Source organism: Pezoporus occidentalis, unplaced genomic scaffold (assembly GCF_034315485.1).
Source record: "Pezoporus occidentalis ecotype Australia unplaced genomic scaffold, CSIRO_AGI_Poc_V1 ctg23, whole genome shotgun sequence".
Classification (NCBI taxonomy): Eukaryota; Metazoa; Chordata; class Aves; order Psittaciformes; family Psittacidae; genus Pezoporus; species Pezoporus occidentalis.
In genome coordinates, this window is record NW_026914180.1 from 10106456 (window position 1) to 10124367 (window position 17912).

Sequence of the window (17912 nt, forward strand, 5' to 3'; positions counted from 1 at the left end):
CATTCCCTCTTTCATGGCACAGGCTATGCTATACCAGGTGACATTAGTGCATAGAGCTTCATAGATAGCCAGACAGATAAAATTAAACTCCTACTTTTCTGCTTTAATTTACCCTAAGCAAATTAAGCTTGTGACCCATTATCTTTGGTAGAAGCTTTTTTTTAATTTGATCATTTGGTAATCTATATAACAGGTGGACAACTACAGTATTTATCAGCACTAAACCTCAGAGTTGCAGAGGATGTAAAGACAGCAGAGCAGAAGACAGGGTAGACAATCTGATCACCATGTTGTGTTGGAGATACTTGTGCCAATGATCAGAGAAAATACTTCTTTGCTTAGTGTAAAAAGAGGAGGCAAAAAGATTGGTCTCTGTTAAAGATCCGTCTAAAAAGACATTACACGCAGACAGAGAAGTCCTTCCAAACATTCTGCAAATTACAGTAATTTTATTTACCATCTATGATCCAGTGGTCTGGGTCATCACTCTTAAAGCTTCTTCTGCTAGAGCATTTGATATTAATTTTGTTGTATGCTTACTAAGAGCTATATTTAATCATATTTTCAGTCACATTGTTTTTCTTTTGGGGACCAGTCTTAAAGAAACTATTTCACCTTGGTCTCAGAAGGCTAAGTTTGTGCAGATTCATTAATTAAATATCTTTCAGCAGAAAAACTTTTTATAACATTTTTATAATTTCTTATTGGTAGCATCTGTGTTCCTGTATATTTCCTATGCCACTTACAGCTTCTTTTACTGCATAAATCCTTCTTTAAAATCCCTTACTCTAAATTTATTATTAAAAAAGAAATATAGTAGAGCCTGCTCTACTAGTCTTTGTGATGTCTGTCTTACCAGCATTTACTTTATACTTTCATATTACCAACAGAAGCATTAAATAATATGTGGCCTAGAAATGTGTCACAGGATGATGAATTCCCATACATAACACTTGGAGATCTATCAGTAAACCAGTTTTTTATTTTGTTTACCGGGTACTATATTATTCTAATCATTCTTTCCTTCTTGACACTTTCCATACTTCTGTGTACTGTCTACGTCACTTTCACCCTCTTTTGTGGCCAGACAAACCTATAAATAACTTCTGTTTGAAAGCTCTGAGCCTAAAAATAGAGTGGTAAAAGCCTAGATGATTAGCTTTTATTAAATAACTAATTTTTTATCAAAGTTGAGATGAATACATGTGTAGGTGCTTAAACTTTGATGGGTGACAACTCCTGCCAGTGCCTTACAAAGAATCCTACCTCTTTCTGCTATTACATAGAGAAAACAGATAGGTGCTCAGTCTTCACCAAGTATTTCACTACATATACCTGCACAAATGAGACACCCACATTAGACAAGAAACTTACTTTTATCAGGTATCGCTGCACTGTGATGAAATAGATTTCAAGTTTTACACATCCTGTTTTTCATTAAATCCTGCTAATTGCATTCCTTTACTATCACTTATTATTATCCATAGAATCATAGAATCATAGAATAGTTAGGGTTGGAAAAGACCTCAAGATCATCTAGTACCATCCCCGTCAAGCCATGAGCAGGCACACCTCACACTAAACCATGTCACCCAAAGCTCTGTCTAACCTGGCCTTGAACACTGCTAGGGATTGAACACCAGTTCTGCCAAAGAGCAGTGACCTCTCTCTCATTACCAATCAATACCAGCACATTTTACTGATTTCTGAAAGATTCTTGAAGTTCCTCAGTGTTGCAAGATTTGCTAATCCGTGAAATGAATTCAGTCTCTTCACTCTGACTCCTTTGGCACTCAAGGGTTCCAGTCCTGCTGATTTCAGTAAAGTATTTAACTTCCATTGTTTATGTTTATGGTCCTCCCTATCTGCTGGCTCAGTAGAAAGTATTTCCTTAATACTTTATCATAGGAATACATCATCCTGCTTTTCTTCAGGAGCAGATAAAAAAATATTTGTTGAACACTTCCTTTTCTTGTTGTTCTTACTACCCTTATCTAGTGTCAAACTGATACTCTTGCTGAACTATTGTTTGTTCCTGACACATTTAAGAAATCCTTTTCTGAGTTTCTCTGATTATTTGTCTGCTTTTTCAGTGATATTTATTTACATTTATTAATAAAACAGCTTAAAAATCTTTTCTTATCCTGTCTAAAACCAAGAATATTTTGAGCCATGGAACCTAAATATCTTTTTGCATGAGCACAAAAATGGTAATGTAGGGAACCCCTGGTAAATACAGATGTAACAGCTGAAAAATAGTCAAAACACAGAAGAGACAAAGGGACCTACCTTGTAACTCAGCTACTCTGCAATTTTCTGTAGTACCTCAGTTGGTGAGGGTCCCTGTTTTCTTTTGATATAAAACCTTGTGGCTAGGATTGTCTCTCTGGATTTATAGCACATACATATTTGTTGCATAAGTACAGTTGAACTTCAATTGCAACCATAAAATATAAGTAGCCCAAAAATATAAGTCTTACTGTTGAGCCTCCCTTAGTTTCCTCTTGCTGCTTTACAGCACCTCTTTCTTGCACACCTGTATATTACAAAAATGTTATTTGACTTTTCAACCAGTATTTTTTTTTGTTTGTTTTTGTTTTACTTTTGGCCATGGCTGCAACAAAATAGAACACTGGTTTCTATTCGGAACACCAAATCAGAAGTTTGCAAAGCTCCGAATGTTTATTTTTTTAAAGCAGGTTTTGCTGTTATAACAAGCAGTTTATTCAGTTTTTCCTTTCAGTTTATCACAGCTGATCATATGACAATCAAAACCACTTGTTATGAACAGATTTGATGCCTGCAGAGACCAACAAATCCAGACCCCATGATGAAATCCTGAAACCCAGGTGGAAGGATATAACATATGGAAGCCAGGTTTTGGTGAACCATATTAGCTCTGGCTACTCCATCCAGAAGTTTGCAGGGCCCCAGATATGTCAGACTCTTCCATACCTCAGAGTATCACATTGTCAAAACAGAAAAATCAAAAACTACGAGAAACGCTAGGCCCATATGCCTGCAACCTTTACAAAGCCAGAAAATGCCAAGAATACACAGACCTGCAGCCCATTTTCTAATTCAAGTACAAAGGAGTATGCCATTCATTTTACTCTGTACGACTACATGAGAATCTGACTTGCATATTCCAATGACAAATGAAAATGTACATATATTTTTATGGGACTAATTTATAAACAGCTTCTAACCCCTACCTGCAGAGTTACTTGTCCTTCTAACACTCTTTCTCCTGTGTAAAAATCTTTTTTTTTTAATTTTGAAATTTTCATATTCAGAGAAACAAAGTGACAGCAAGGAATACAGGGTAGCTGCATTACAGAAGAGAATTAGGATGCTTTTCATTCTGCTGGTTTTTAAAAAAAAAAAAAAGCTCAATTCTTTTCTAACCATCATGGATTTATTAAGTTTAAAATATACTAAGAATGACATAACCTTCTGATGATCATGTGAGCCTCTGTGGGGAAGTAGTCTGCATTAGACTCCTGCGTTTCAACCCTCACGCTTGCACTGAAACTCAGGCAACCTGGAGCTGAAGATGAAAGGCTTGTTTATTAACCTGCAATGGAGTGATAGGAGTAGACAAGAGGGTTGTTAGTCAGGGTTGGATGGAGATTTATCAAAAAAGAGAAACTATAAATGTTGCTGCCCACCATGATTTTAAACCCAAAACTAAACAAAAAATATTGGGTTTGGTAGTAATCACATGGAAATGTTCACGGGGGCTGGAACTAGATGATCTTAAGATCCTTTCCAACCCTAACTATACCATGATTCTATGATGTAGGTGCATCTTACTTCCACTACTTCCAGGAAGACCTCATTGCAGCCCCTATATAAAGTGGTCTTATAAAAAAAAATGGAGTCTTTTTATCAGGGCCTGTAGTGTTAGGACAAGGGAAAATGGTTTTAAACTGAAAGAAGGTAGATGTAGATTGGATATAATGAAGAATTTCTTTTATGATAAGGGTGGTGAGACACTGAGGCAGCTTGGCCAGAGAAACTGTGGATGCCCCATCATTGTAAATATTCAAGATCAGACTGGACAGCGCTTTGAGCAGTCCCATTAGTGAAAGATGTTGCTGTCCACAGTGGGGTTAGACTAGATTATCTTTGAAGGTCCCTTCCAAACCAAGCTATTCTATGGTTTTATAATTTGATGTCTGGTCCAAATGATAACAAACTCCTGGTAGACCTATTAGTAATGGTAGGTTTATCAGCTTGACCTGTGTTGCCCACCTGTATGTCTCAGAACTTCCAGTGACCAACTGAGCAGTTACAGAATTTATAGTTCAGGTTGCCTCTTTGCCCTCAATTAGCTGCTTTACATATATATATATGTCCAATGACAGAGTCTTGAGTGATATGATTTCATAACATTTTCCATTCGGTGGATGAATCAGAAGTATAAATGAGGCAATATTTTCTTTTTCTCCTCAGCATTCATGGCACAGTTTTAAGCCCCATTTACTGGGAATCATCCAAACCTTGTATGGAAGATAGAGTCACTCATCTTACGAGCATTGTTATGGGCATGCCTACACCATACAATGAAGGGTGGTGTTCAGACTCCTGGAAACTGCTGCTTGGGCCAGCTCTTGAACCAGAAGCTGTGTTGCCACATCAGCAGGGTGCTTTTGATACCTGCATGGCTATCCACAGTCTGACTATTTAGCAAACTCTTGGCTACCTGGAGCAGCTTTGCACCATACTCTATTGTGGTCTAAATATGCTCAATGATACTCGTCACCACAACACTAAATAAGATATGCACAGGCACAGGGGCAAAGCACTTTCAAGCCTGCATCTTGCCACTTCACCATTCTTTTAACCTAATTAATAGAAGCAATAGCTAATTCTTTACAGTTGCTCCTTCCCACAAATGAACCTTAAAGCACTTCTTTTCTGAAAAAAAAAAAAAAACCAACCCAAAAACCTAATTTAGAAAGTCTAGCCCAAGTCATTCTGCAGACTAAAGAGTAAGTTAAGATCATCTTCAGAAATGCTAAAGCAAATTTTTAAGACATGATGCTTTCACAAAAACAAATCTTTTCCTTTTATTTCCTTATTGTAAGTAAGATTAATTTTGCTTTCAAAAATTTTAGTGATATCATTTTCTTTCTGAAAGAAGTTGAGGTTCTGAGGATGTGGCGATTGGTGCTTTAACTATCACTACTCTATAAGAAAACCATATGGGCAAAGACAATAAGCACTAGAAAGAGCGCCTGTACTTCGCATTTTAGTACTTATATGGCAGATATAGTGTGAATAATAGACTATGCCCATTCCATATACTAGCAAAACACGTTAGAGCTTTTCTATTGCAGACACAAATTAGTCATGAGCCAGCAGGTTTGAGAAACACAAAGGGGTAAATTACAAAGCAATGTGCAGGGATTTAGCTGCATGGCTCCCATTAACATCAATAGGATTTAACTGTGTGACTCCCTGTGCAACATTTTGCAAATTTACCCTAAATTGACTAGCGTGGTAATTCCTGGACAGCATGTAGTAGGAAAGTGACTGCTTCTGTAAACACAAGGGACTGTTGATTCTCAAATGTCTCCATGCTGCACTCAACAAACATTCAAACAAACATTTTATTCCCTACATCACAGGAGGACAGGAAATAAAGACACAAGCTCAGAACTCTTATTCCACAGGGGACTACAGTTGCAGAAATGCCTTTTAGGGAGAACAAAACTCTATTAATGATCCCTGATACTGTCGGATTCCTGACACGCTGAGCCTAAAAAAAACTGATCTACTGGTACCACATAGGAACTGAAGCAGCAGATAAGAGTAATTCCATAGTTCCTGTACTGAAATGTGCTGAGAAATGAAAAAAAAAAATTGATTCCAGTATCCTCTTTGATATTGCTCCTCCTGAAAAACTATTTTTTATTTGATCACATGGATTTTTATTTGTTTTCTGCAAAAAAAGGTTTCTTCTTTTGCTTCCTTTTGCTCTCATAAAACTTTTCTCACTCTTTCATTATTAGTTATCTAAAGGCTTCATTATTAGGTAGCTAAAGCTACATTTTATTACCTTTGCATACTAGCTTGAACAGATGTATTCCTGTCTGAATAAAAGAGTACAGATCTCATTTACATTGTGTATTTCCCAAATCAGAGCACAAAAGTTAAATAATATGTATTTATAATATGTATGTGGGACAGCAGAACATTAGCATGTAGGTGCTACTCATTCAGGAGTTGAGGGGGGATAAAGGCAGTCAATGGAAAATTCTGGAAAAAATGTTAGAAGTCATGCTAGAAATAAAAATTATGTCCCTCCTTACTGAGCAGTTAATTTTAGATTTTCAGAGCTGGCTTTAGTTTTCTGTTCTATGAAAGCAAAACCATATCCCTCCTTGTCTTTTCCTTCACCTCCTGTAACAGCACAGGTAAAAGCAATCACACAGCTGTTTCATTCCTCTGGCTTTATGTTTTTCAAGTGTTCAACAGTAGCTGGATTTTCCAGGTTTGGCTGTTGGAGAGGCACAAGAGACTTAAAGCATGTGAAAGACGAATTGGCATGGTGGGTCTAGTCAGATATGTATATGCTTGTAATGTCACAGTAGTATATGTATATCCATCTGTGTAAAACCAAAGTTCAAATTAAGATTGTGGCTTTGGATTTATGAGCTGGAAGTGACCATAGCAGCCATTCAGTTCAGTATGAGTCATATGCCAAGATAGTCCCTGGTCCAAAATTTCTCTTTAGAAGAATGTAGAAGTTGAAAGTCAAAGCCTGACCTAGTATAAATTTGCATAGATTCACTAATGCTTGCTGTCCTGCAAATCTTCCCATGAGCCCTGTATTTGACTCACAGTTCATGCCAAATCACTGTGCAAAATCCACCCAAATATCATTGTCAACCTGACCATAACAACTTTCTGTTCCAAAACATCCTTCTAGAAAAATCTTGGTTCTAACTAACTACAGCACAAAAGGCTTTTAAAAGCCTTCACTTCAAAAAAGAGTGAACTTGAAGACTGAGGGGTCAAGCAGACAGAATTAACTCAGAGAGCATGAAAATGCTTTTTTTTTTTCACTGAAATTACAGTAAAAGAAGTAGATTTTGTTTCATTATTTGAAACTTATTTTAAGACTTGTGAAATTATATTTTCAAATATATGCAATTTTATTTCCATATGTACTCTTTAATTCATTGCTAGGCAGTACCCAGGCACTTTGGACAAAAATCAAATCAGCACCTACTTTCTTTGAGGAAATCTGGATCTCCATTTTCTGTCTCCAGTATCTCTGTCTTTGCTGTGAAATAGAAGGAATATGAAGGAAAGATGTCTGAGTGAGGTGGATATTCATCATTTTCATGTGTATCTCTGACCATTCCACAATGCATATCACAGCCTTTCAGTCAGCCTAACCTGCTTCTGCTTTAAACTCATTCTTCTTGTCACAAGATAAAACAGTGATTAAGAACTAAAAAAAAAAGTATAAAAGGAGGAAAAACAAAAAAAAAAAAACACACTGAATATGAAAAAGAAAACAATTGTTGCATAGTTTGTGGTATGCAAATATTCTTCGAGGGAAGAAGGAAGGATATGAAATTGATGACACCTCCCCATCTTTTAGCATACAATTTGTCTGATTCATATCAAGGACTAATGTTTTACACAAAGTGAACCACATGTGCTCCTCTGCTCTAAGTGTAAATGTTGTTGCTGCCAATGACACTGCTCCTCAATAGGTAATCTGATAAAAGTCAACTTGGAGATAGTATTGGTTTTGGAGAGGCAGTACTGTAAATAACCAACAGGAATGAATCCAATATTTCACATTATTTATTTTAAGAGAGCAGTTTCAATTTCACTACTTCCCAAATGCAGAATGTTTAAGGTCAAAATTACCCAAAGAAACCTTCAGAGAGGGCTTTTTTAATTTTTTTTTCTTTCTTTCAGTAGAATTTTTTTCAGCTACTTATGCAACATAAATCACCGCCATAATTCTCATTCTATATAGTGCCTTGCTGAATACTTGTGAACTGTGTTGGGTACTTTCCAATACCCTTGGTATAAACCAGCAGATGCCTATGAGAACATTCCGGTAAGTTATCAGTATGTTGCTGTTTATATTATACCAGCTTCCAAGAATCCCAGTAAGAATCTGGGTCATCTCTTGGGTGCAACATTAAGACAGGTAAAGCAAAAAAAAAAAAACAAAAGAAGTGTCTAGAACTGTGTAACAAAACATACAGATGTAAAAAGCTACAGATATTCAGACACATACAAGCTACATCTAAGCATGCATCATTACTAGCCTGTTGCATATTTTACACTCTACAGTCCAGCCCAATAACTTTTTTCAAGAGGAAGCCCCAATTTTCTCTTACAAGAGATTTTGTAGTCCTTCAATATTCTCAGAGTTAGAATATGGAGTTCAGGTCCACTGGAATGAATGAGAAAAAGCTGATAAAGAACAGTCTTATATGGCATCAGCTTCCATCCATGCTCTTCATTCAGTCCTTCTTGGAGCCTGGGGGAAGATCAGCAGGTATCTATTTCCACCCTGTATTATCTAAGGATTCTCATTTCATCTTCCCATTTGAGGAGTAAGTAATATTTCTGTATCACTTAACTCCTCTATTAGCACTGAATCTCCTGAGTCCCTTTAAAGTGGATTCTCAGATTAAAATCAGCTGTCCTCACAGGCTCTTCATTCAAAATGCACTGAAAAGCACTGAGAAGGAACTGTATGTTGGATAATTATCCCGATAGCACAGTGAAAGGATACATGCATCCCTTTCATGTCTGTGTCATTCTGAGGGGTTAGCAGTTCAAGACTGCTCACTCTGATTCAGATACTAAAAGCAAACCTATCCCAGACTTCCTGGTTTGGTTTTGGTTTGGGTTGGTTTTGGTTTTGGTGTTGCTTTTTTTTCCAAAAATACTAACAGTGTATTTTTATTAGGATAGCATCACTGAGAAAAATATATAGAAACAAAAACAATTCATCCATCAAAGTACTACTCCTGTTGAAAGAATACTCCCCTTTTCCCAAGCATCTTCCTTCCCCAGTGAAAACAATCCAGCTCATACTGGAATGACCAGTATAAACCCCTGTGGTCGCTTCTGCTGACGAACTAGGGAGTGTGGGGTGTGTGAAAGCACATGCACACACATGTACATTTATGCGCATGTATATCCACCGGACTTCAGTGTCACTTTTCATTCTGAAATTTACAGTGCAATATTGTGAATATTTAGTTGCTCCCAAGGTTTTCTATAAAATCAAGCTGATTGCCACAGTCCGCAAGCCCTTTTCCAGTCCTTCATCTGACCCAAAATATATAGAGAGGTGTATTAGTTTTAATGGCAAGCTTCATTATGATCTGCTTTTTATCTAGAGCACCCATTCCTAGATTCATGCAGTTACAAAAGACATTCTTCTTTATTTCTTTATTTTTCCTGTGTGTTTCTAGTCCTTATGCAAAGAACAATTAGCAGGAAAACCTGAAAATAAGTTTTCAAGAGGTTGAAAAACATAAATATGAAAATCACCTACTTAGTTGAAAGTAGTCTTTGAAACACTGTGATTAGTTGCAATACTTAAACAGTTAGCTTGTTACCTTGAACGACTCATTCTTCAGCAATGCTATGATCTCTTGAGAACTTGGCCTCTGACATCTAAACACCTGGGGCTGCAGAGTATATACAAAACTCTATGGAAGCGACATTAGTCCAGAACATCTTGTGTTAAAACTGGCAAGCAAAAGGACTCCTGAATTTCAGCTGCACTCAGCTGTCTAACTGATGAACAAAATCTACATTAATTTCAAATGTCCCCTCTTTTCTTTGTCACAGCTTACTTCCTGTGAAAAAAAATATGCCCACCTAAATCTGGCCACAGAAGAATAACACAAACGAAAATAATTTAACTATACCATCAGACTGATGTTTTGTTCCTTGTGGGGAATCACTTGCACTGCTTGCCCACGGAGCTGAGTTACAGTTAAAGAATACTTTTTCACCACATGATCAGCATCAGATACAAGATAAACTGGCTCCCTACAAGCTTCTTCCTCTTTATTTGCTGCTTCCTTCCCCATTCCCTCCCCTCCCCACTGTCTATTGTCACAAGGAATTGAGTAGTTTCCAAAAAAAAACAAGCACAGAAGTTTCCAGCAGGAGCTGAACTAAAGCATGGATGAGAGCTTGAGCTCCTGAGGACATATGGATTGGCAACCTTACTGCAGCAGAAAGATGCTGGGGACCTTACCATGTATCAGCAGCAGATAGCCCAGCCACTTGACACCTGGCTTTGAATATAGTTCTATAAAAGTCTTCTGACACATAGAGATATAAAGTGAATATATAGTTAACTTACTGGTTGGGATTAGCAATAAAGATACACTGAGATACCTTCCCAAACACCACTGCTCCTAGATCTGCAGACCAAAGGCTTGTTTCTCAGTCAAAGCTGTTGGCACCTAGAAATTACATATATTTTTTAAATGTAATTTGGGAAAGCAGGACTGATTTCTACAGCCAGGCACAAAAAAAAAAATATAGTATGACATAAACCCATCCTTGAACTATTTATCTCTTAAATTTATTTCATTCTTCACAGGACACATCTGCTTTCAGAAGTGAAGAGTCTAGTCTGTTATTAAACTGTGAAAGTATTTTATATTTTCCCTAGTAATACTACCATAAAGTACAGAACACCGTGTGTGGCAACTGTGTTGAGACACAGAGACTTGTTAACTAGAAATTCAAGTAAAATTATATTCACTAATCTATAAATTTCAGATAAGAACAGGAATTAAGAATAAAAACAAGTGGTCAGTATTGTCAATAGATTTAGATCTTCCACCATGGATTTACCTAACCTTTTATTACAGCTATGCTGATCCCTTACCAAGGACTTAGAAAATCTCTTTCTCTTCAGTTCCTGGAGGCTTTCAGTAACATCATGAAAGCGCCAAATCAAAGATTTCTGTATCTACCTTTTAAAAACTTATTTGGCAAGCATCTTTCAGTAGCAGGAAATAACTGTTAGCTGATAGCAGACAATCAAAATGCCTAGTGTTCTGGTCACAGAAATTACTGTGGTATTCATCAGGTAGGAAAAAAAAGAACTCATTTGTGTTAGTAATGATGCCAAAAAGAGTTGATACTGTAAAGTCTGAAGGAGCACATACTGTATGCATAGCTTTTATTTTCCTGGAAAAGTTACAATCAGATAAAAAACATTCATTGGCTTTAAAGCTCAGAGAAAGCTATCCAAGGCAGTCATTGTAAATCTATCATTCAGGGATGTCTGCTAGATTTTACTGAGCCTTTGATTTTCATTTCTATATACAGCTTCAGGTGGAGACATTTTGGCTAGCATTAATGTGATAACATTAAGAGCCTTTTCACACCATTTTTGACTGCCTAACAAAGTAATTTATTACTTAACTTCAGGAAGTTATAACACAGAGAACAATCTTGTAGGTTACAATCCATTATAGCTTTGTACAAGTGTTTGGATTTCTCAAATGACGGGCTGAGTATCCAAAGCAAGGAAAAAGACAACCTAGCTGCTTGAAACAGGAGAACTTTTATTATTAGAATGAGGCTGAATTTTCCAGCACTAACATCTCAGATCACTGTTCTCTTCACGCATTTCTGTCCAGAAAAAATAATGAGAGTATGGTAGGAAAATAAACCAAAAAGAATCTTCCTTGACTGACATCCACAGTAACAAAATGATATATAATAATGCACTGAGCATGTTGACAGATTCCTATAAATATTCACTGCCATGTATGCTGTCTTTAGCATATAAGTTGGCCAAAAGCTATGAGGTGTAGTGTATTGGTAGCCAAGTATTTATGTCCTGTGCTATTGATGGAACTTTGGAGATGCTTCCACTGCTTTGAGACAAGCTTTGAGAGATGCAAGCCACAGATGTACACAGAAGTGCTGCTACTGAGCTTGGAAATTTTTCTAACACAGATTCTGCCAGCTTCAAAAAAACAATGTTCATTTATGGACAAAGAAAGCCATCTGTGTCATGCAGTGTACTGGTCTGCAAAGTTACCTTCCTTCAGCTACCTCAGTACAGAAGTTTTAAACTCGTCTCTAGAAAGACTAACCTCCTTGCCAGGGTTACATCTTTGTAAGAGAGAGAAAGATTTCTTTCACTGCAACCTGTCATGTTTTGCAATTGCTAATTTATGACTCTCCTGGGTATGTTGCAGTAATTCTTCCATTCCATATTTGCCTAATTTAGCACTCCTGACTTAAGCAAATGTTCAGTTCTACTCCCTATAGGAGTTCTGCTCCCTGTAGGAGTTCTGCCTAAGAAAAGAGTAGGTCCCAGCAGTAAAAAACAAAAATAAAAAAAAATTAAAAAAAATAAAAAAAAAAAGGTCAAACTAAACTACTAATAAGGTAAATCACTCTATAGTGGAAAGGCTACCTACATTCCTTCCACATTAAAACTAAATCAGCTGAAAACTATTTTAGCGTGCATTGCACTTGAGGGGGTTTCATGTGTGAACTTGAAAAGCTGCCTGACAGTGGTCAGAAATATGTTTTGAGACATCAGCTCTATGAAGTAACAGAAGTATGTGAAATTGTGGCTGGAACAGTAAAGCAGATAAGAATACCCTTGAACTTGGCTAGCTTTTGAAGTAGCTACTCATTCCAAACAATCCCAGCTGGTTTTACTGCTCCAGAACTATTATAAAATGTATATTTTGAAAAGTCTTCAATTAGGGAAAAATTCCAGCTAGACAATGGGCTTTGCATTTCTTGAAGTTTAAATCTTTTGGTGGTGCTCCTGGTCTCTCAAATGAAGAAATCACCAGCACATTTATATCTGAGAGAGAAGATAATCTTGGAGCTACCAAATTTTAAGTTCATTTTCAGTTAGTCAATAGTTTTCAAAGCTTATTTTCATTTGTTTAAAAAAAATCAAAAGAAATCCAAGGAAAATTAATTGTATTTTAATTAACTTGATTCTGATTCTTCAAGACAGCTATAGTGTAGATTTATGGATTTATTCTCAAATTATAAGGTTGAAGACAACATTTTTGTCAATTATGCAGAAATATTGAAAAGTTTAAGCAAACAATTTCAGTGACATATTCACTCTTTATTAAACCCTTATATCTCAGCAGGTTATAAGCAGACAACAGCCTCTGCCAAAACAAAAACTTAAAAGCCACAAAGTCACATTTCAAATCTAACAATGTCCTTCACAGGAAACAGTTCCTATAACCGCCTCTAACAGCAGCCAGTTGGCACAGGCTGTAACACTATGCAGTGGCTTATTTTACACAATTTTGAACGAAAAGACAGCACTCTCAGACTCCCAGACTCTGAGTGATTACTTGTGGGCTCAGGTTAATGCTGTCTGGTCCTCTAACAATTACCAAGAGCTTACAAAGGGCTAGAAAATTATTTCTTGCAGCTTGTGTTACCATTAATTCCATCTCAGGATATGAGAAAGATAGTAATATTGAGGCAAAATAAAGGTAGGTAAGGTGGATTATGCAAAAGAAAAAGCCCTGGATAAACTAAAATAAAACAATATTTAAGCTAAAGTTTAAATTTTCTTGCAATTTAAATCAACTTCTCTAGGCAAAAGACTCAGTAGGACATTGATATTAAGTAGAATTAAGTTCAGAACAAGCTCACAGTATATGTCATTAATAGTCTTTAATATGCTTAGAGATTACACTAGAAAAATTTTAAATTCCCCCCACTTTTAAAAAAATTGAGCGTATTGGAGAGCCTGTGAAGTCTCTGATTTCCACATCCACATTTACAGCTGCTTGCAGAAATGGTTGATTTGGGGTTGCTGGATGTGGTTTTTTCCCAAATGTTTTCTCTTTTAACTGAATAAGAGACCTTTTAAAGAGAAACTTTTATAACGAGCACATTGGTTGCAATTAACTATCTATCAGTGAGGACTGTTGAGTCCAGAAGGAAATTTCATTGAAGAGTGAGAGACTGCAGAACTGGCTAGCACATAAGAGGTGTGGGCTTTTTCCACATACTTGGTTTGCACTTTTATTTGCCTTACATTCCAGTTTATTTACCAAAAATATTTTTGCAGCAGCCATTTTCTTCTTATAAATCCTGAGGAAAATGACAGATGTTCACTGAAGCTTTATTTTATTCTCTTCTCATTGTTTTCCTTAATTCAAAACACATATTTATCATGAGAAAAAATAAAAGTGTATCACAGCTCATGCAACATACCTGAGCTCCATGGCAAATGCTTTTTACCATAGCACTAGAGGCACTAGCCAAAGGTTAAGGAAGTAATTGATGCCTCTGTGGGATACATACATTAGACATCCCTCCAGGAGCAACTGGAAGGCAGGTGACCACCACTCCAGCTGGTTTTGACTGGTCATAGCTATTCCAGGAAACAAGATAAAACAAGAAATCTCTTCCTTCCCAAACTTCCCCCAGAAAAAAAGATTGGCTAGTGGCTATTCAGACAGAAGCAAATATTTGGCTTAAGATAAGCCTATTACCTTCATGAGGAATAATGACTGTTCAAAACCACCTACAGGTCTATAGTTATTATCTACATAGTATGAAATGATGCAACACTGGTTTTCTGCAAGTTCCTTTCCCAGGGAACCAAGAACTATGACTCAGTAAATTGCCATTCAATTAAACCAGTCAAAATCACAGCCACTGAATATTAAATGAGAGATCTGGCTAGGATCTCCATATTTTATTGGCCTTTCCTTGCCTTTCCTCTCAATTTCCACTGTCACCCTTTTCATTCTATATAAAAATCCATGAGAATGAAGCCCCACCCAAATTCATATTTTTGCATGCTTATCTTTTTTAAGGAACTGATTTTAAGCAAACTTTCCACAGCAGCAAGATTTTAATACTGCCAGTGTTTATGAGGACAGACACTGTGACACAAGGGTAGATAACAACTTGTCTGCAAGCCCACCCTGTCTGGGTGGTGAGAGGCAGAACTGCTAAGCAAACATACACCCTGCAGTGTGATGAACAGGAATACATGATACAAAGATAAGCTCAGCCAGTCAAGTATGCAGACACTTGGGGTTGCAGGATTTGTTCAGCTAGGGTCAGAATCCTGTCCTTGTTCAAATGTATTCACTGAGAACAGACTAATATAGAGCACCAGAAAGTGATCTATCTGTGTAAGAACACAAAACCACAAAATTTCTCATAGGCATAGAGACATTTATTGAAACAGAACTACCATAACTACCTGCCAAGAGATACAAATCTTTCCTAAGGGGTCTACCACCTTTTCATATATACAGAAAGAGCCATTTTAAATAATACTTCCAGTAACTGTTGGAGATCCACAGTAAGCGGTACTGGTCCACCCACCCTCTGGCGTTACAAAGCATCAGTTGCCTGAGGTTGCACCCTCTACTTTTTATCTCAAGCTTGCAGTACTGTGGCTCCTTATAATTCTCTTCTATCAATAGCATGGACGTGCTGAGAGTATCCAAAAAACATAAATGACACTAGTATTAACATATTTATATAGTGATTCTAATGTGTAAGTCTTGGATACACAACAAAGTTGTAGTTGCATGCTCTGTGGTGATTGGCCCTAAGCATATTCTTAAAACAGAAGAAATAATGAAGTTACCATAGGTCCCAGCATATTATGCTCAACTAAATCACCTGACATATGCTGGAGGTTTTGATTTTACAGGCTGTTTAGGCTACAGCATCCTCACCTGATGTGTTAGTTAAGCCATGTTTACTTCATCATGATCCTTAAAACCTTGGTTACAGTCCATGTTGTGAAGAAAACTGCTATCTTACAATATTTAACACTTTACTTATAAAGGCATAGCAATAACACATTTAACATTAGCAAACAGATTTTTGTTTTGTGATTAGTCCCCAAAATTCATTAGCACAAAACACAGAACAAGATACTATAGATAGCAAAGTATAGCAGAATCTAGCTCATTAGATAAACTGACCAAAAGTAACATCATTGTAAGTCTGCTCCAAAGCCATCTTAACAGGGCTGGATTTGCTGACATCTGGCAGATGATAGCTTTTACACTCATGTCCTGGGTTCAGCAGTAGCAGTCATGTTTCTCCTTCGTGGTAGCTGGTGCAGTGCTGTGTTTTGACTTCCAGCCTGGGAACAGTGCTGGTGATACCGATGTTTTCGGCTGTTGCTAAGTGATGTTTACCCTGACCAAGGACTTTGTGAGGCTCATGCTCTGCCAGTGAGGAGGGGAAGCTGTGAGGAAGCAGAGATGGGGCACCTGACCCAGGCTAGCCAAGGAGGTATTCCATACCACAGCACGTCATGCCCGGGGTGGGGGGTAACTGGGAGTTACCCAGAAGGACACGGGCTTCCGGGTGGAACTCATTTCTTGGCCGGTGGTATCGTATTCTCTTCCCTTGTTATTTTCACTTATCATTGTTGTCATTGGTAGTAGCGGTGGTGATTTGTGTTGTACATTGGTTGCTGGACTGTTCTTGTCTCAACCCTTGGGAGTTGCACTCTTTCGATCCTCCTCCTCATTCCTCCAGGAGCAGGGAAGGGGAGAGCCCCAGGGTGGGGGGGCCCTCGATTGCTCTCAGCCTGGCAACACTCACTGGGAGTGAGTGAACAAGCTGTCTGGCTAGGGTTTAAACGACAACTCATGAACATAAGCCGCAGGTCTTTCTGTGATACTCTCTCACTAGGAGTTCTCGAGAGCACTGCCAATCCACGCTGTTAGCTGATTCTCATCAAACAGCAGCCTGACTTTTTGTTCCTTTCCCTCCCCCAGGGAGCATCTTGTGCCCCCATGCAAAGAAATACGGGAGCCTAAAGGACACAAATAACAAAACATCCTTATTGACCACGGAAGAGGAGACATCAACCTCACACGGTGATCACCTCACTTTGATCAGAGCTTCATGCACCACTTACAGACGCCTAAAGCCAGTGTGTGTTTCTGACCCTCATTTCTTTTCACAATTACTCATCAGCACACAGTTTTATCCTGTAATGGTCAAGAGGACAACACGTTTGCCCACTTTCCCCAGCTTGGGCTTTTGCCTTTATTGATTATGATCAGCTATAAAGCCTGTGAATTCTGGGTGCTCCAGGGGTTTTCTTGACAGCTAACTAAGCCTGAGGCAAACACAGACTCATGCAGCTCCAAACAATCCTACCTGGGTTTCTTCATCCTCCCCCTTCCACCATGCACTGCATTTAATGGTAATTGTTTATGATAAGGAGATTGTAATTAGGAACATGCACTGGCATAAGTGTCCAGCATTTCACATGCCAAGCATGTGCCACCAGCGCAGTCAAGATACCTCCAAAGATTCATTTATTTTTTTATAATTTTCTTACAGCAGATAAAGAATCCGTTCCCCCTATGCACACATATATTTATGCAGCTAAACTCCACTTTCTTGTGACAGCTGATTCAAATACAGCCCAAGTTACTAACGCTGCACAAATGAAGTTGTTGGTTCTTTCCCAGAAAGCAGGAGACAAATGTCACAGAAACCAGTGTAGTGAACTTTTAAAATGGCACTCGAGCAGAGAGAAATTTAGGGCTGAGCATATGCACAGAATGCTAGCCAATGTCTCATTCCCAGCCCAGTGAGAGACCTTGCCTTTGTAATTGCTGTTCATGCTGCATAGATTTAAAAGGATTTCAGAATATATAGAATGTAAGAGTATAAGGAGAAGGTATGTAGATTATAAAGTTCACTTGCAAGTACACACAGCTCCACGCAGACCCAGAGAAGACAATGCTCCTGTGAGAACGAGAGTTTTGGGTTTGCAAAAGACAGCAGTGCAAATGGTAATTTGAGTCTTAACACTCTTTCTTTAAAATTTGCTTATTCATTCAGGCTATCAACATGTTGACTCATTTCTGTGTGGCTAGAGGTAA

General features: G+C 37.8%; 1 long non-coding RNA gene across 1 annotated transcript in view; it reads right to left on the minus strand.

Moving 5' to 3' along the window:
- Positions 1-2805: 2805 nt before the first annotated feature.
- The window catches only part of LOC134165146 (uncharacterized), a 70903-nt gene continuing 55796 nt past the window's right edge, over positions 2806-17912 (minus strand). Inside the window, exon 3 of the long non-coding RNA XR_009965397.1 lies at positions 2806-3577. This is a non-coding gene — a long non-coding RNA (uncharacterized LOC134165146). The remainder of the gene's footprint in view (positions 3578-17912) is intronic.